At 44.9% G+C, this 20,139-nt stretch overlaps 1 long non-coding RNA gene across 1 annotated transcript; it reads left to right on the top strand.

Annotated features, from left to right (window-relative positions):
- Window positions 1–12,620: 12,620 nt before the first annotated feature.
- LOC146670670 (uncharacterized) lies at window positions 12,621–13,707 on the top strand. The gene is made up of 2 exons (XR_014911890.1): window positions 12,621–12,872; window positions 13,460–13,707. It is a non-coding gene; the product is annotated as an uncharacterized LOC146670670 (long non-coding RNA).
- The last annotated feature ends 6,432 nt before the right edge of the window (window positions 13,708–20,139 follow it).

Genomic DNA, 20,139 nt, shown 5'->3' with positions numbered 1-20,139 from the left:
AGTACATAAACATAAAGTCACTGAGTCATGGTCGCAGGACCATGACAGTACCCCCCCCTCAAGGGCTGGCCCCCGACAGCCACAGAAACACACCACCAGATCCGGGCGGGCGGCAGGGGGCCCAGGACGGAGGGACCGGACCACGACCACGGACGGAGGCCCCAGAGTCCCAAAACAAAGATGAACACAAAACCCACAGGGGAGCAGAGTCCAAAGCACAGTTCAGGAGGCCGTCCACGAAGAAGGCAGCGGCGGCGCGTAAAGAGTTCAGGAGGCCGGCCGTGCGGAAGGCAACGGCGGCGCGTAAAGAGTTCAGGAGGCCGGCCGTGCGGAAGGCAACGGCGGCGCGTAAAGAGTTCAGGAGGCCGGCCGTGCGGAAGGCAACGGCGGCGCGTAAAGAGTTCAGGAGGCCGGCCGTGCGGAAGGCAGCGGCGGCCACACAGGCGATGGCGGTCCGGGGGCCGGCCGTGCGGAAGGCAACGGCGGCCACTCAGGCGATGGCGGTCCGGGGGCCGGCCGTGCGGAAGGCAACGGCGGCCACTCAGGCGATGGCGGTCCGGGGGCCGGCCGTGCGGAAGGCAACGGCGGCCAGTCAGGCGACGGCGCTCGGCCAGTAGCCTAGCCAGCGGTCCAGAAAACGGCCGTTTAGCTCCAGACCCAAATGAGGCTGGGCCAGGCGAGGCTGAGGGCACGGAAGCCGGGACCGCAGCAGGCGGAGATGATGATGCAGACACGAAGGCTGGACCAGACGAGGATGCAGACACGAAGGCTGGACCAGGCGAGGATGCAGACACGGAGGCTGGACCAGGCGAGGATGCAGACACGGAGGCTGGACCAGGCGAGGATGCAGACACGGAGGCTGGACCAGGCGAGGATGCAGACACCGAGGCTGGACCAGGCGAGGATGCAGACACCGAGGCTGGACCAGACGATGGAGACACGGAGGCTGGACCAGACGATGCTGATGATGCTGATGATGGACCAGACGAAGATGAAGATGAAGCCGGACCAGACGAAGATGAAGCCGGACCAGACGAAGATGAAGATGAAGCCGGACCAGACGAAGATGAAGATGAAACCGGGCCAGGCGAAGATGAAACCGGGCCAGGCGAAGAAGAAGCTGCAGCAGAAGCTGGGCCAGGCGAAGCTGACGCTGTAGCTAAAGCTGGGCCAGGTGAGGATGAAGCTGGACCAGAATCAGGCGAGGATGAAGCCGGGCCAGGCGTGGATGAAGCCGGGCCAGGCGTGGATGAAGCTGTAGCTGAAGCTGGGCTAGGCGAAGCAGACACTGAAGCTGAAGCTGGGCCAGGTGAGGATGAAGCTGGACCAGAACCAGGCGAGGCTGAAGCTTCAGGCTGAGGCGTGGCAGTAGCAGGTGGTAGCGCTGCAGGTGATGATACTGCAGGAGGCGGCGTTGCAGCCACAGGTGGAGAAGCAGCCACAGGTGGCCGGACGGGATCCTCGGGCCCCCCAGCAGGCGAAGCAGGAGGCTGGACGGGCTCCTCGGGCCCCCCAGCAGGCGAAGCGGGAGACTGGACGGGCTCCTCGGGCCCCCCAGCGAAAACAGCCGCAGAACCAGTGGGCACCGGGGCCCCCGGCACACATGAAACAAAGCCAGTAGGCACGTGGGCCTCTGGCACACATGAAACAAAACCAGCAGGCACATGGGCCTCTGGCACGCGTGAAACAAAACCAGTAGGCACGTGGGCCTCTGGCACATGTGAAACAAAACCAGTAGGCACGTGGGCCTCTGGCACACATACGGAGGGCTGCAGCTGCGCAGAGCACTGACCCTGCTCATGCAGTGACAGCCCGGTGCAGTTCACAGCTGGCATCTTGGCCACCAGGGGTCCAGAGTAAGCTGAGGGCAGCAACCCCGCCTCTGGGGAAGCCCCGGAGTGAGTAACAGTCACTAATATTGCCAGCTGTTGAGGAACAGGTCCGTAATGTAACAGTTTGTCTCCCTGCTCAGAAACGGCGGTGGAAAAACAGTGTGAAAATTGTGGCTTAAGGGAGGCTAATGGTTGAGCTACAGACTGGGAAGCTTGTGGCTGGACACAGAACTGAGCCGGAGAATGGTGATAGAGTCCTGGCTCAGAAGGAGCGGCAGAGAAACAGTCTCTCGGTTTCACAGAGGGTCTGTACACGCCCACTTGCGAAGGGTCCGTTACCACGAAGGTGGGTAAGCGATCCGAACAGTCTCCCATCCCGCTCTGGATAGCCCCAGAAAACAGAGTCTCGGAATCTGGGGAAGCCAGAACATGTCGCTCGCTCACCGCCTCGGACTGCTCGGAAGTAAAAGCAGACGGGGGGTGAAGACCGAGGTCCAGAAGGAGGAACTCCCGCTCCCACGAACAAAGCGAGCCCAGAAGCCATGGGAGACCGGTCACCAGATGCTGTAGCCGCCTCTCTACAGCGCGCTGGGACGTGCCACCCGGGCTTTCCAGCCACAGGTCGATCAGCTCCTGTGTGGCATCGATGAGATTTTCCCGTAGTTCCCTGGATGGATTAAGCGCTGCTGGGTCCATGTTGTGGTCGCGTCGTACTGTCACGGTCCGGGGCAGCGGCCGTGTGGAGAGTGGAAGGAGGACTCAAAGCGCAGCACTCATTCAGGTGTGAGGGTGATTTATTGATAATAACAAACATAAAGAGGAGATGGCAAAACAGAACTACGGATGAACTAAACTGGGTGAAACTACACAAAGGAGTGGCAAACCTGAACACGAAGGGAGAACAGCAGGGAGAGCACGCAGAGGATTTCACAGGGTAGATGCAGAGTACGCAGGGTAACACAGAGGATGAACACAGGTAGGAACACAGACGACGCGACGACGAGCAGAGGAAATCACACGCTATAAATACACAAAGAGACACTGGGAAATCACACACAGATGGGGGAAACAGCTGGACCTGATTAACCTGACGAGACAGGGGAACACTAACACCAGGGACCAACAGAGGGAGCACAAACCCAGAACCCAGTGTCTAAAATCCCAAACACAAACCATCCCAAAACAGCCATGAATAATAATGAAAGTAATAACAATAAGTACATAAACATAAAGTCACTGAGTCATGGTCGCAGGACCATGACAATTAAAGTTTATGTTCCTGTTTATTACTATGATTTCATTAGTATATTAATGCAACAACTTTCAGTTTCCTCTGCACAGAAACAGGTGTTAGAGACTTCCTCCCTCAGCTACTTTTTACCTTCTTATTTTGAGTAATCTGAGTACTTCTCAGAGGATGTACCTTTTCACTATTAGAAGAGATGAATCCCAAATATCCGTATCTGTACTTCTACTTAGACCATGTGTGCTTTGCCCCGGTGTTTCAGTGACTGGATTCTGGGTCAGTACTCAGAAATACATCCTGAAACCTTTTGAATTTTGACCGTGGTAATGTGGATAAAAATCTGGCATCTCTGATTGTACACAGAGAATTAAAAACAGCTGTATTAAATCAACAACTGTAGATGTGAGCTACTTAAAAGGAAAAGTGTGAATGGGGTCGTTGCCTCCACGGTCGTTTTGCAGTGAAGTGATGAGTGTGTTTTCTGTGTGGTTGGAAACCGTTTTAATCATCTGCAGAGATCTTTGTGTTCGCTGGTTTTATCCACGCTCGAGTGCTCCTCTCACACTCCAAACATCAGAGAGCACTTCACACTTCAAGTTGATGCAGATCTTCTAAAAGCCTCCCAAATGTGACGCTCACGTGGTGGATGTCACATGATGACCCGTCGCAGGCTTGTCTTTGTTTATGAGTGGAAGGTGAGCAGCTGCTGCGGTGGAGCTGATCTTCCTACAACACAAATCGTCCTCACGCTCTGTCGGCTCCTCCAGCTCACGTCTCTGAAGTCTTTCTGGCTGTTTTACGTCCTTTTCTCTTTTTTTCATGTCTGTATTTATTCACTGATCGTCAGTTCATTAACTTCATTAACATACAGTCCCTTGACAGTCTTCATACCGCCCACGTTACAACCACAAATTTAAATGCATCTGATTGGGCTTTTATCTGAGACCAACACAAAGCAGCACATAATTGTGAAGTGGAGGAAAAATTATACAAAGTGTTCAAATTAAAAGTGTGGCGTGCGTTTGTGTTCAAACCCAACACTTTCACTGCAGGTGCAGTCTGTTGGGATGTGTCTCCAGCTTTGCACAGACTGCAACATAAAATAGCTCCAGTGCAGTCAGACTGGATGGAGAGCGTCTGCAAGTCTCGCCTCAGATTCTCAGCAGGATTTAGATCTGGACTCTGACTGGGTCAACACATGAGACCACTCCGTTGTAGCTCTGCTTCACCCTGGCCCTGTATGTAGTTCCATCTCTGCCACGACATGATGGCACCACCACCGTGTTTCAGGATGGGACGGCGTGTTCAGGTCAGGGTTTTAATAGTTTTGCAATTTTCATTAGTTTTTATTTTTATTTAGTTTTGACTTCAGATTTTCAATTTTATATCAGTTTTAATTAGTTTTCATCATTTGTTTGCTAGTTTAGTTTTTATTTTTTTGAAAATCCTTAGTTTCAGTTTAGTTTTGATTAGTTTCAGTTATAGTTTTAGTTGTGTTTGCAATAATTAAGTGTAACAAAATCCCAGTGTCATCATAGCAGCCATGCTCTTCTGCTCATCCTTGGGTATGTTGCTATTCCAGCTACCATACCCTGCACCCTGCACAGGTCGCCTGTCTGTCGCAGGGCTAACACGCAGAGACAGACAACTCACATTCCCACCTATGGGTTCTTTAAATAAATAAATAAATAAATAAATAAATAAAGGCAGATGAACAACCACTGATACCAGGCAACTATAAAATGTATATCTTGGCCCCAATGAGACTATAACTCTTGCAGCACCGGGTGTTCGTAATTTTGGTTCAAGTGAATTGATAAACTTTTTGAAGCCAATTGACTCACACAGTTATGTAGATGTCCCCGTCCTGTTGTCTCGGGATGCATCACGCTGCCTTGCCTGGGGTTAGCTTCTGTTTCTGGGATGAGGGTTGAGTGTGCTCCCTTCTCAAGCTAAGCTAGGTTAGCCTTCTTGTGTGAGCTTTTCAAGTGCACTTTAAGGTTTGTGGGATTTTTCCCCTTTAGAAATGTCCCTCATAATTTGTCTCTTTCCACTACAAGACACTTGCTTTATCCAAAACACAGTCATATTCAAAGTAATCCCAAATTGGACTCTGGCGCTTTCTCCCGACTTTTCCTGACATGATTCTGCGCGTGGACGCAGCAACACAGATGACTCGACTAACGTGCTGCCACCTGCTGGCATAATGAGACACAGCAAGAAAAAATCTGGAAACTAAACTTCATTTTCACCCTCGACTATTGTAGGACACGCACACATCAATGAAACTAAACACATTTTTGCTATAAATTCAGTTAATTTTAGTTAGTTTTGTGAACACTCATTACAGTTTTTTGTTTTTATTTTTATTTCCGTTAACGGAAATGTTTTTTCACTTCTAGTTTTCGTTATTTCGTTAGTTTTCGTTAACGACAATAACCTTGGTTCAGGTTGATGGGCAATGAGAGGTTTCCATTTGACATGTTTTGGTCTGATATGACCAGAGCACCTTCCTTCTGTGTCGTCTCTCTATGTTGGGACGATGGACTGAACAGAGCTGTGTTTGTGTAACCTACCTGTCCTTTCAGCTTCCACGGCGTTCTCTCTGACCTCTGACCTCTGCTGTGTTCCTCCATGATAGCACCACGTGTCATTTTCCTCCCTCGGTTTTGCTGTTTGTTCTTTAATGCTCTCTAACAAACCTCTGAGGCCTTCACAGAAGAGCTGGATGTGTACTGAGACATGGTTCACACAGCTCGGCTCTATTTACTGATGAGGTGACTTCTGAAGGCAGCTGGTTACAGTAGAGTTCACTCAGGGGGGTGAAAACAAAAGTTTGCTACACTTTTCAGACTTTTCTTTGTAAAAGAATCATTTTGCTTCCACTTTGCAATTTTACACTAGTTTGTGTTTGTCTGTCACATAAAATCCCAGTAACTACATTTAAGTTTGTGGACATTGAAGGAGTGTGAGTTTTCCACGACACCATGAAAGTAAAGTGAGAGGTCGGGGTTTGTGGTGTTTCCTTGACTTTATTATGTTGCTTTCACACCAAACACACAGTGTTATTTTAGCTTGTGTCCATGGCATGAATGTGAATCCTCGTGGCAGCCAAGAGGACGAGAAGTTCAGCTGAAAGCTGAATCAAGTTACAGGAACACATTTTCAGGACTTACTGTGAAGTCCTACAAATCTCGTCACTTTCTCCAAGCAGCCACTAACAGGATTGCCCTGAATTTAGTTTCATTTATGTCATGGTTCTGGGTCAGTGTTGGCCCAGCATTTTGAGTTTCTTATATTTTGGTTTATGGATTATTTTCTGATGTTCTGGTGCTTTGTTTATCATTATTATTATTATTATCATTATAGATCTGTTTCAGTTATTCTTGGTGAGGTATCAGTTCTTAGGTTTTGGGTTCTCATGTGTATTGCAGTTTGTGTTAAGTGTCTAGTCTGTCTCTGTGTCGTGTCTGCATCTTTGTTTAGTTTCTTGTTTCCTGTTTTATTGTGAAAGTCTTTGTCTTATGTTAGTGTGTGCAGCTTGGTTCCCCCGTCTCGTTAGCCCTGATCTCTCCCAGCTGTGTCTCCCTTCTGTTGCCCATTCCCTCATTACTACCCTGTGTATTTAAGCCCTGTGTTTTCCTGTGCTTGGTGTGGTGTTGTACCTGCAGATCCTGTCTGTGTGAGCCAGTTAGTGGTTTCATGTTTGGTTTCTGTTTTGTTGGTGCCAGCAATAAAGCTGAGGTTTTCACTTATATTTCTGTCTCAGAGTCCTGCACTTGGATCCACATCTCCAGCTGCCCGCACACAGAGCCCTGACAATTTAGCTCTTCTTGTATAGACTTTGTGTGGTTATGTGTGTTTGTGGATACCTGATCATTCTGCTAGATGTATCTGTTTTTAGATAGAAGCTTTTTTAAAAGGACGATATGCAAGAATTCTCAAACAAAAAGGACGTCCAGGCGATGCTTCAGAGCAACCTGAGCTCTAATCTCTGACATCAGCTTTATATTTCAAGACTAGACAGAAAAGCTGTCAGTTATTCAACATGTAAACACAAAATGACCTCTGGGGTCGTGTGGGGAAGAGCATCCGGCATAAAAACTGCTAAATCAAACACCTGGCGTGAATAAGGGAGCTCATGATCTCGTGCAATAATCGGTGCAGAGTAAGTTGCATTTGTTCCTCATGGACAGAGGGCTACAGAGGGCGTTTACTGTGACGCCGGCGGGCGATTCTCAAACTTGCTTCTTCGTACCTCTCAGATTATCATACTTGCACTGATTAAATATTTGCATTATTTACTTCATACTGAGCGCTGAATTTCACTTCTCACCACGTGTGCAAATAATGCATGTGTGTTTCTGCCACAGACACTGACAGAATCTGACATTTAAACTGAAGGAACAGAAATACTAAGAAATAAATGAGTCATTTGTTGCTTCAACATCAATTAAGAACATCAATTATTACAGATTCCAGAAAGCAAATGCGGAAATCATTTTGTTGTCTTAGTAATAATTTATTGAAGGAATAATGAAGCGCTGAGCTGCAGCCTCTGCGATGCACTCAATCTCTCAGAGAAAAACACAAACTGGGTGGTGTTGAAGTTAGACGGCTTCTTTCTCAGAGGCATCCACCTCGCCTGCGTCCTTTCGACGTGGATGAGCACAGTTCTGAGCTCTTCCAGTGCGCTCGTCACCAGGACGTACGAGCAGCTGCTTCACGTGTGTCTGCAAACTGCCTCTGATGAAACCACATCATCTGTGCACCTGGAGACGTGTGGGTCAGTGGGCTCGGGATCTTGTCTCTGCTTTCTGCAGACCGCTGAGATAAAGAGAGGATGAAAACTGACTCGTTCTCCTCAATCAGAGCTTCAGCTGGTGGATGGACTCTGATGGAGACCTTCCCAGGGAGGCTGAGGAGTGTGGTCCATCCAGGTGGAGCGCACGATTTCCACACGATGTCACAGATGTTCTCATGTTGGCAAACACAGCTCCACAACATCCACCCCAGCAGCCCGGCCACCAGAGTGCTGTTAACTCCGTCAGCAACGTCACCCCCGGTGATGGGTGACTCATCGCCTGCATTCCCAGAATCCCTGGAGATTCCTTGAAGTATTCTTTCCACCTCCAACGGCTTCCACCTCAATTAAGGTGGATGTCGGCATCTGTGCTTCAACTTTATTCGTCACTGTTGCGGTGTTGGATTAAATAAAGGTTAGGCGAGGGGCACGGTGTTAACGTCAGGAGCTTCCTGCTGCTTTATCAGATGGAACAAACCACAGATGGTGCTCGTTTCCTCTTCATGGGGCGATCGTGGCTCAAGAGTTGGGAGTTCGCCTTGTAATCGGAAGGTTGCCGGTTCGAGCCCCGGCTTGGACAGTCTCGGTCGTTGTGTCCTTGGGCAAGACACTTCACCTGTTGCTTACTGGTGGTGGTCAGAGGGCCCGGTGGCGCCAGTGTCCGGCAGCCTCGCCTCTGTCAGTGCGCCCCAGGGTGGCTGTGGCTACAATGTAGCTTGCCATCACCAGTGTGTGAATGTGTGTGTGAATGGGTGGATGACTGGATATGTAAAGCGCTTTGGGGTCCTTAGGGACTAGTAAAGTGCTATATAAATACAGGCCATTTACCATTTACCATTCATGACAGAATCATCTCTCTAATGCACCTCCATTTTCCTCTTGATCCGTCTCCCCTTTAGCTTCTTTTTAAGTGCTTGCAGTTTGTCCTGTTTCAGCTCTTTGTTTCCTTCCATCACGCCGAACATCTGCGTTCTGTTTTCTTTTTCAAAGTCAGAATATTTATATCAGAGTATTAGTATAATTGCCACATTTTTCAAGAGCCCGTGTGAGGAATGCCGTTGTCTCGCACACAGAGAGAGTAGTGATGGCACGGGTGTGAACAGCTTGGCTAACAGTGCTTCGTATCAGTAGTAACAGGTGCAAGGAGGCTTAACACTCGCAAGACACTGCATCCTTATTGTGCGTGGGTATGTGGGAGACAGTCAGCGTGTGTTTGTGGATGAAGCAGAGAAACTGAGAGCAGTACTTTTCTCACTTATTTAAATTGGTTTGAGTACGTTTAGGAAAGGTTTTATTTAAGTTGGCATTTCTTTCTCTCTGTCAGAGTTTCTCTGCTTCCTAGTGGCCAAAATTAATCCAGCTTTAAACATTTCAGGTATCAGCAATGAGATGTGATCACAGAGTTTTGCCGAGCTGTATGGCATCTTTATCTAAAGCATGTAAAACATTAATCTGCTTCATTACGTGAGCATTAGCAGAAGAGAAGCAGCGAAGCAAACAAACATCGATGCACAGAGAAATAAAGCAAATAATGAAACGTGACGTTGGGAACAACAAACTAAAGCAGCAGCAGTTGGTGTGGGAGGAGCTGGGAGCGGCACACGGCTCATCTTCCAACGCACCGATGATCCTTCCAGTGAAAGAAACTCTGAGAAAGTCAATATTAACAAAGCTTCTGTCAAGTTTCACGTCTACGGCGAGGCAAACTGTGCGAAAGCGTTCAGCCCGGGCTCCTCCACGTCCACGCAGACGTCAGCATCTGCAGAAGCTTCGTCTTCCTGAGAGCTCTTTGTGGAGATGTAGGTGTTCTACAGCATATACAGTTAATTAAAACTGGCAGATTCACTCATATGAACGTTTACAGCTTACCACACATGTTTAATTAATGTTTGCAGATAAAACAAAGCTGGAGGAGGAAGAACAGTTTATTCATTTCAGTATTACTGCAGGATCTTTACTTTACAATACAAGGAACCTTGAGGCAACTGCTGATGTGATGCTGGTGCTGTATGAATACATAAAGCTGAACTGGATTCATGTATAAGAATAAAAGTTTCATCTAACAGCACACATGATAGGATGGATGCCACATTTTAATACCATTAAATGTTTGATTTACTCCACTGAATTTATATGATGTGAGGACCTGCCCTGGTGTGGTAACCCCTCTGTGCAGAGGACCATCTGCAGCAGATTGAAGTGTTAATCTGTGAGCCACCCTGTGGCTCGGATTTATATACATGTCTGTGTATGTAGTCTGCAAAAGTTAATTGTTGTATAATCACACACAAATTGCATATCTCAGCTCGACACTGAGTTGCAGACTGACTCCATCTGATTGGCATTTTATTCATCTTGGTGCACAAACATCGGTTTGAAGAGCTCGTCGCCGTCCTTCACGTGAACATGTCAAAGGTAACAGGATCAAAAGGTCAAACTTTGCTCATCCTGCAGGTCTCCGACCACTGTTTTCTTTAGTGTGACTGCAGCATAAAGGAAGTCTGAGCTCCAGTTTTGCTGAGTGAACTTTTATTTGGAAGTCATAATCAGAGATGGGAAGTAACGCGTTACTGTAATCTGATTACTTTTTTCAAGTAATGAGTAAAGTAAGGGATTACTATTGCAAAAACGGTAATTAGATTATACTTTCCCGTAGGAACGCTGCGTTACTGCGTTACTAAAACCATGATTTTCCTGCGAGTGTCTCACGACAGTGACGTAAGCGAGTGCGACGTTCGTGACAACAGCTGTGTGCAGATCAACAATGGATCATATATCGAGTGCAGAGAGAGTATGAGCGTGCAGCGTTTAAAGCGTGGAAGCACTGACCTTACTTTGAGTTTGATTCCATAAAAAGTGACAAAAACATTAGTGTCCGCTGTGCGTGGGAAGAAAACTAAACAAGCACTGAGTAGCTACGACGTAATGGGAACCTCACAGAGAAACTCACGGATTCTTCAACTGACCGCTGCACACCTGCACCAGGGTAAACCTCCGCCTGCCCCACTCCTGCTTTACAGGTGAAAATAGAGCAACAGGACTGCTGAGTCTTTGACTTTATTTATTTTCGGCTGTGTTTTACTTGCATCTATTTGAAAGACTGAGTGTAAACACAAAAAATATTTTATTTTATGAGCTGGAATGTGCAGAAAATAGGTTTAAATGTTAAACTAATTTCTTCCAGTCAGAGAATGTTGCAGATAATTAAATTTTTGCTTGATGCATAAATTTAAAGATTATAAAGAACAACAAAATAAACTACCACAGCTATGCAGATGACACACAAATATATATCACAATGTCACCAGGAGACCGAGGCCCTGTACAGGCTCTTGGTAAATGCATTGAGGAAATCAATGACTGGTTGTGCCACAATTTTCTCCAGCTAAACAGAAACTAAACTGAGGTAATAGTCTTTGGCGCCAAAGAAAAACGATTACAGGTCACCAGAGAACTTCAATCTATACATCTAAAAACCACAAACCAGGCGAGAAATTTGGGTGTAGTGATGGATGCAGACCTAAACTTAGAAAAACACATTAAGACAATAACAAAGTCAGCTTACTATCACCTCAAGAATATTTCAAGGATAAAAGATCTGATGTCTCAACAGGACCTGGAAAAACTAGTCCATGCATTCATCTTTAGTAGGCTTGATTACTGTAACAGCATCTTTACAGGTCTACCTAAAAAATCAGTCAGACAACTACAGCTCATTCAGAACTCTGCTGCTCGAGTCCTCACTAAGACCAAAAAAGTGGACCACATCAGTCCAGCTCTGAGGTCTTTACACTGGCTGCCTGTCCGTCAGAGGATAGACTTTAAAGTTCTGATGCTGGCCTATAAAGCTCTGAATGGTTTAGGACCAAAATACATCAATGACCTCCTGACCCAGTATGAACCTTCCAGATCCCTCAGGTCATCTGGATCCGGTCTTTTATCAGTTCCCAGAGTCAGAACCAGACACGGAGAAGCTGCATTCAGCTTTTATGCTCCTTATATCTGGAACAAACTCCCAGAAAGCCTCAGATCAGCTGAAACACTCAGTTTATTTAAATCCAGGTTGAAGACTCACCTGTTCTCAGCTGCATTTGAATAAAGCACCAAAATCCACACTTTAAGCTTAAATTTCAAAACTTACATTTAACTACTGATTTTATCTACTGTTCTGATTTTATCTGTTTTGATTTTTTTTTTACATACTGGTTTGTTTGTTTGTTTGTTTGTTTGTTATTTAGTTAGTTAGTTAGTTTGCTTGTTTTAATCAATTTTAAATCATGCTTTTTATTTGTTTTTGTTTCTAATGTCTCTGTAAAGCACTTTGAATCACCTTGTTGTTGAATTGTGCTGTACAAATAAACTTGCCTTGCCTTGCCTTAAAAGATTAAAACTAATAAAACAAGTTTTAAAAAGAGACTTTTCCATCTGATTACATTTTGTATGATGGATTATGCAGAAAAAGTAGAATTGGGCTGAAAGATCTATTGCTTTATCACCTATTCAGGTTGCAAATCGTGTTTTTAAAAATAAGTAATCAGTAAAGTAATGGGATTACTTTTTGGGGGAAGTAATCAGTAATTAGTTAGTGATTACTTTTTTCAAGTAACTTGACCAACACTGGTCATAATTAGCTCTAATCAGCAGGTACACAACAAATTCAAAAGTGTTAAATGTTTTGGTGTTAATAGTCTTCTTGCAAAAGTAGAGTTAATTTTACTCTAAGCAGAGTCACATTCTTTTAATGTAACTCTGAGGTGTAAAATGATAGTAGTTAAAATCGAGTGTTAAAAATGAGTGTTTCTATGTCAAATCTGGAGGTGTTACAATGGAAACATTAACTCTTGACCTCTTAACTCTGAACTCCTACAGGGGCTATGACACCAACAGAGTACATTCACAGACTCCGCCCCCAGCACGGCTCCAATCGAAGCTGAAGTGAAGCCGTTTCAGAACATTTTGCTCTACATATTTGAGTTGTTTGCCATGCTTGGTAAGTCATTTTTTCAAAGATTGTTTCAATTATTATTAGCTTTTACTTCTGTGGCTCTTTGGAGTTGAGACGAAGCTGTGTGAAAGGCATTAGCCATGTTGCTCGCTGATAGCACAATATTCTGTTTTAGCTAGCTGAAAGGTATTGTTTGCGGCAAATACCACAGCCTTGAAAAAAGCTTGCATGTGAATTTTCAGTCAAACCTTTGGTCAAATACACCTAAAACAATGTCTAGAATGTGAAATGTTGGTATAATGGTGCTACTTGAAGCCTGAAAACGATCGCCCATAAAAAAAATTAAAAAAACCGAGCAAACAGCAGTAGCAGACGTCCTGACTGGATTCTACGTTAGCATAGATCCCTCCAGAGTTTTGTGCACACGGTTTAGGTAAAAATGAAAAAGGTTGAGGTTTTACATTTAGTTCAGTATTACCTGTTGCCTGCGTCCTTGTCTTTTGGGAAAATACTTTACACAAGTAATGGCTCAAAGAGGATTCCTTTTTTTTTTTTTACTGTGCTGCAATTGTTTACTGGATTATTTGTGCCGTTAATTAGTGTCAACTAATTTTTATTCAATCTCCGCACAGGATATGCTTGTGAAGATGGAATATGAGGGAGAGCAGAAGTGCGTTGAAGTTCCACAAAGGGATGAATGAAGGACATGCATATTGTATTGAAGAAATAAGTGATGAGATGCTGTTATTTGCATTTACCATGTCAGACCTTTTGATAAACACAATTCTAATGAAAGTGAGAACATGTATACTGTTACATCTTTCAGAAAATGTTTTGAAATTGTGGTGCACAGTTCAGAATAAATGTTTTTCAAAAACCATTGCGTCTTTTTAGTAAATGTTTATTTCCAAGAGAAATTTCTAGAAGTTCAGAACAGTAAAATTCCCGCTTTTTAGAATGAATTAGAAGATAACTCTTACGTAGTTAAACTAAAATACTCTTTGAGAGTTAATATATACACTCTTAACACCAAGTGTTAAATTATCAACTCCAGACAGATTTGGTGTTTAACACTAAATCAGAGTTAACGTACCAACTCTCCAAAAAGAGTTAAATTAACACTCTCTGGTGTGGACCCATATAGACACTTTAATAGTGTTGAAGTCAAATCTGACAGTGTTAATTTGGACATGCTGGATTTGCTGTGTATTTGTGTCTGTGTGATGCTAGCCAGCATTAGCTGATGTCGTGGATAACTCAAAAGAAAGAAAAAAGACATGTTGAGGCTCAAAAGGCAGATGTGGAGCTTGAGTCCAAAACAAACTGCTGACATCACTTTGGCTTTCTTTGACAAACACATCAGGTGAGGAGAATCTGGAAGTGAGCAGAAACCCGAACCTGATTGAATGGGATTCAGAGAGACGGGCAGATGGAACGAGACAGACGGACGTCGCTGGATAAAAACATCAGAAAATGAGTAAGCGTCAAACGGAGCGAGATGCACGGAGCGAACGGCCAACCTTTACAGGTATAATTAGAGTCCATTGATTGCAGAGCACTCGAGCGCTCTCCCAAATGGCTCAGGCCACAATCCATCTATTATTCTGATTCATATGCTGATATATTACAGAGAGAGCAACAGCAGCTTCCTCATATTTCCTGTTTGCGCTTGCCGTGCACCATAATTTACATCTTGATTCCTTGGTTGAGAGAAAGGACTCACACACACACACACACATATACGGTTACATAAAGGGGTCACATGGGGTACAAATGTTTCACGCAGCAGCTCTGCATTTTAACACGAGCACGCTCAGTTTGACTCGTCCAGTTGATGCGGTCTGATTATTGGTGATAAATACGGTAAAGATTGTTCCAATCCAGATCTTCTTTGTAATGCTGCAACTGCAGAGCAGTGTGTAATTAGCATATTTCAAGAGTGAAGCATGAAAAAAATCAAAGTGCCTATTTACTGAAATTACATGAGTGGGCTGAAGGAAAAGGCACGTGAGAGTTTGAGTCCAGGTGATAATTAATGTGACATATGGTGGCAGCTTGCAGCCCACTCTGTGTTTGAGATAATGGGCTTTTAGAGCAGAGAAATATTTTCATTTTGCACCATTTCTATCTTCAGGTCATCGCAGCAGGATGCTTCTGAGGACCGTCTGCTGATGTGGAAGATCGCACATTATTGGCTTTCTTTAACCCCGAGGACACGTTTTGCTAACGGCAGCTTTCCGTCTATCAGATCTAAACCACATGAGATCAGAATGTAAGTAAGTATGTATGTATTCACTCCCACACACATCTTCCAGCATTTACAGTATCTGTGGGAGTGAAGTCATAGTTAAACATGAAGCTCACAGTCAGTTTGCCGTCACTTTCAAAGTTCAGCTCGTCAGTCATACACAACGACAAGTTGTAATTGTAATATCATAAGTACACGAGACATCCACATGAAACTCTCCGTTTAAGCTCAGCCAGAAACAAAAGCCTGTATAAACGAAAGGGAACCCAGATGTTGAGAACAACGCAGCCTCAACCTCTGGAAGCAAAACTAAACACACTGAACATGGAACCCGAGACTGTCAAAATAAAACAGGAAACAGGCCTAAGACACAGAGGGTGAGAGAGACATGCAGGTGAACGTAAACACCAAAGACACGGCAGACTGACGAGGGCGACACATAAATTTATTTTTTTTATTTTTTTATTAGTCCTTTATTTATCCAGGTAAAAAATCTCATTGAGATTAAAAATCTCATTTCCAAGAGAGACCTGGCATAAACTCAGGGAATAAATCATAACGAAGGCAAACCACAAAACTCATATATCAGAATATAATACTAGACCAGTTCAGCATTCAGCCAATCACTGAGCTTGATAAACAGTTTCCAGGTGAGTTTATGGTGTCAGTCACTGCTTCCAGGTCTAACTGAATAAAAAATGCATTTTATTTTGGAGATGATGAAGAAGTGGGCGGGGCATGCTATGTGGGTCTGCAGGTGATTGTCCTCAAAGTATCAGGCAGAGTAACATCATCAAAAGCTTCAAATCGGGACTCAAGTAATTTTGGGTAATGGGCAACATCACGGTGGTGATGTCCATCTTTTATATACAGCCTGTGTAACAGACTCTATTTGAATCTCGTGTCAGTTCGTTCTGGACTTCTTTGACCAAACTGGTGACAAAAGGCTAAATCTTTTCTTTTCCACCAAATGTGAGAAAACTAGAAAACCAGAACACATTTTTACTACGTTTTAGCAACAACTGGATCCAGCTGATCCAGCTCAGCCGTGTTGTAGACTAATAATGGAGCAGCTGAGAGGCCAGAAAGTTCCAGTGGGACTCGGATGCCTCAAGCTAAGCCATTAATCTTCCATTTGTATTCATGTTAGTCTGAGCTAATCAATACAGGGTATCCCCTCCTGCTTCCACTACACAATGTGCACTTCTTGAGTGATTCCTCAGGGGACTGAGAGGCACTGCTGCTGCTGCGAGGACACTGAGAAAACTCCACCTCAGACAAAGTTAATCAACACAAGACATCTTCTTCTTCCTCCTTAACTGACTGCATACACTCGATGTTTTCAGCCTTCATCTTTGTCGACGTGAAGATGACGACCAGGCACAGAGTGTGGAGCTCAGAGTGTTTGCACGTCAAGTAATCCTCCCACAGTTCAGATAAGAGGGGAGAAGGTTCCAGAGGGTTTTCTGAAAGATTTACATGTGCAATACTAATCCACACTCCATTCATTTGTATTCATGCTGGTCCAAGCTAATCAACATGGGGTCCCTCTTTATCCTCTGCTGTTCTCACCCTAATTTGTTTTCTTCCCTTCATTCAGCAACCTCAGTAAGTCGATGGGAAGCAGTCTCTCTCTCTCACTTTCCCTTTGTTTCTCGCTCTCGCTCACCTTTTTGCTCTTAATTCCCTTCTTTATCTCCTCCCTCGCTTCACTAAAATGATATGTCATGGTTCAGACCGACAGAAAGATGGACAAATTAGATTAGAAGGAGAGGCTGGGAGGAGCCTGACAGGAGAGGCGTAAACCCAATCTGTGTGTGTGTGTGTGTGTGTGTGTGTGTGTGTGTGTGTGTGTGTGTGTGTGTGTGTGTGTGTGTGTGTGTGTGTGTGGTGTAAGCGGATTCGTCAGCCTTAACACAAAAGGCTGAGGTCCATTAATCTGCTCTGAGGCTGTGATGGGAGCTGTGCCGGCTCTGTGTTTACCTCTCATCTCACGCACACACAGTCACACAGTCGTAGCGTGTCTGCAGCATCGAAGTGCCCGAGTGCTGCAGGCGTGTCCGTCATTATTTAACGAGGAGGTCCACGACGATCAGAACCAACACGTTTTTCTGTCACACATTTTCTAACAGAACACAGCAGAAATTTAAATCTCTGCCTCAAATCTGCCACAGGACTAACAAAACCTCATCAGCAGGTTTCTGTGTTTTGGTGAGGATGTGGTTTATCCATCTTTTATCTACAGACTGTGGATTCATTTACAGCCTTTACATTTAAGTAGTTGTTGCAGGAGGGCCTTGTTTCAGGATTTTGTGTAGTTCAGCATTACATGTTACGCCTCAGGCACACAAGAGTAAAAATAAGGTAACCCTTGTGCAAATAGGACAAATTAGTGGTTACCCAGAGACTGGACTGAGTCTTATTCAGAGCAGAATGATAGTTTGGAGACCAAACTGGTTGCTCAGAGGTCAGCAACTTAACCTGGTGGTGGGCAACCAAACAAATACAGCTAACTGGCACTGCCTGACCCCTCACTCTGACAGGGTGGCAAAAGTTAGCAGGTCATTTATAAATGCAGACAGATTACCAACAATTAATCTGAATCAGCCTGTGCTCGTTGGCACTACTTACCTGCAGCATCCATCCATCCAACCATCCATCCATCCATCTATCCATCCATCCATCCAACCATCCATCCATCCATCCATCCAACATCCATCCATCCATCCATCCATCCATCAATCCAACATCCATCCATCCATCCATCCAACATCCATCCATCCATCCATCCATCCAACATCCAACCATCCATCCATCCAACATCCATCCATCCATCCATCCATCCAACCATCCATCCATCCATCCATCCATCCAACATCCATCCATCCATCCAACCATCCATCCATCCATCCATCCATCCATCCATCCAACATCCAACCATCCATCCATCCATCCATCCATCCATCCAACCGAGATGGCCCTGTGCTTTGTTCCTGCTGAAAGAGAGTTTTTCCTTCCCACTGTCGCCAAAGTCCTTGCTCAGAGGACATTGTCTGATTGTTGAAGTTTTCTCTGTATTGTCGAGTCTTTACCTGGAGACACCTGTTGTTGTGATCTGGTGCTATATAAATGGAATGAAATGAAAATGAACTGAACCTCTTAAATCCTCTTCTTCATGCACGCCTGGACGTTAAACTGTATTGTTGAGAACAGACCATTTTACTGAAACTCTATTGAAAATTCAGACTATTTTCAAGTCTCAGTGGAGCCTCTGAGTTTGATCGATCTTTGGGAGGTGAGGGAGAGAGGAGGGTTAACGAGATCAGACTAAACGAGCAGGTTAACATCAGCAACCTGGGTTAGTATCATGATGTCAGCGACTTTATCTTACCAAGAAATGTCAAAGAAAACATAAGCAGACATGCACAGTGCTGGTCATGAACAAACGTCTGTATTCATTCATGAATTACAGCACACTGTGAACCATAACCTGTAGATCAGCCGATGTGTATTAGGTCACTCAGGTGTGGAGGTTCATGTGCAAAACAAGGATCCACTCATGACAACAGGACTCTTTAAACACCTGCAGTGGTGGTTAAAATAAGACTTAAGGAGTTTTGGTCACCTGAGACGAGCTGAATGTTTCTTGAAGGATTGACACGAGTCTGTGCGGCCTCGCTGTTTCCCAGGACAGCACTAAAGGAGTTAAGAAAAAAAACCCCGCGAGTGCACCCCCGCTCTTGTCCCCACTCTAGTTCCCATGCATTCCTTGTGGCCTCAGAAACCCAATCCGGGCCTTTTGGTGTGTCCACAGATTCACGGTGTGGCCTTTCCTCAGTGCCAGCTGCCTTCCTCTCCTTCAGCCAAGTGGAATGTTAAGCCCCACTTGTGGCTCGCTCTGTCCCCCGTCATGCAAGGCAAACAAAAGGCAAAGTGGCTTTTCATTGCATTAGCTTTTCCAAAAGCCCCAAATCCTCCCTGCTTACCCGTTCTTCCTCTGCTCACACAAAGACGTGTGCACCGGAGTGCGAGCCTGCACACGACACATGCACAGATGTTGGACGGCAGCTGTTTACAGGTGTGCACACGCATAAAGGCGTGGGTCAGGGGTCACCGGGTGCCTACCTGACTGATCTATTATTAGATTTGTTTCTCACATCAAATATTCATTCCTCCCTGAGCTTTGGCAGCAAAACTCTTAATCAAAACGAGGCCTGACCACTGACAGCTTTTATTTAGCTCTTTACAAATCGGCCTGCAAAACTGAACACCGGCTGCTCCTGCGTGGGGGGAAAATCAATGCCAGTGAAGGTCACATTTAGAAAAAGATACAGAGTTCTTTTGAGTAAGAAATAAAAACAATACAATTGCATTTGTCATTACACAAAGCAGGACACCATGAAGACATAATTCAAAACAGTAAAGCACAGTGAACATCTGTTTCTTTAAAGCTGAATTTTTATCGTTTTTTAAGCAAAGAAGTCCAATTTGTAGCTCTGACGTCCTCAGACGAGTCAGTCCGAAGTCATCAGGAGGCTAAAACATGTATGAACTGTACTACATGATGTCACTTCAGCTTTTCTATATGTTTAAAAAGCCTTTCATGAAGTCAGAGTGAAATTCCACATCTGTGGGAAAGCGATGGGTGGATGTAAACGAACTCCCACTGAGGACGCTGAGGTTAAACTTCCATTGCCACCTGTTTCCTGTCAATGAGCACAAATGAGTGATGGCTGTACAGCAGTAGGAGTATACTTTGTGTCAGAAGTGCGTATTTCATGTAGAGGAAGTGAGGCATCACCATAGCAACTGAGAAAACAAAGCCTTAACAGACTAAGCTCCTGTTGTATTTTCATATTATGATCTTTATCTAAATCTGACCCGGTTTTAATATCTCAACTGAACCAAATTAAATAATTAAAGTGTGTGACGTGTGTGACGTGTGTCTGTGGTGTGATCATTAGATTATAATATGACCTTGTTGTTGTAATTTGGCGCTTTAAAAATAAAACTGGACTCGTGATTTGTGTCCAGCAACACTGATCAACAAATGAAAGGTGGTCC

The sequence above is a fragment of the Rhamphochromis longiceps genome, linkage group LG5 (genome assembly GCF_057381845.1).
Source record: "Rhamphochromis longiceps isolate RC_006_pf linkage group LG5, R_longiceps_female_GT1.1, whole genome shotgun sequence".
Taxonomy (NCBI): domain Eukaryota; kingdom Metazoa; phylum Chordata; class Actinopteri; order Cichliformes; family Cichlidae; genus Rhamphochromis; species Rhamphochromis longiceps.
This window is presented reverse-complemented; position numbering and strand designations above follow the sequence as displayed.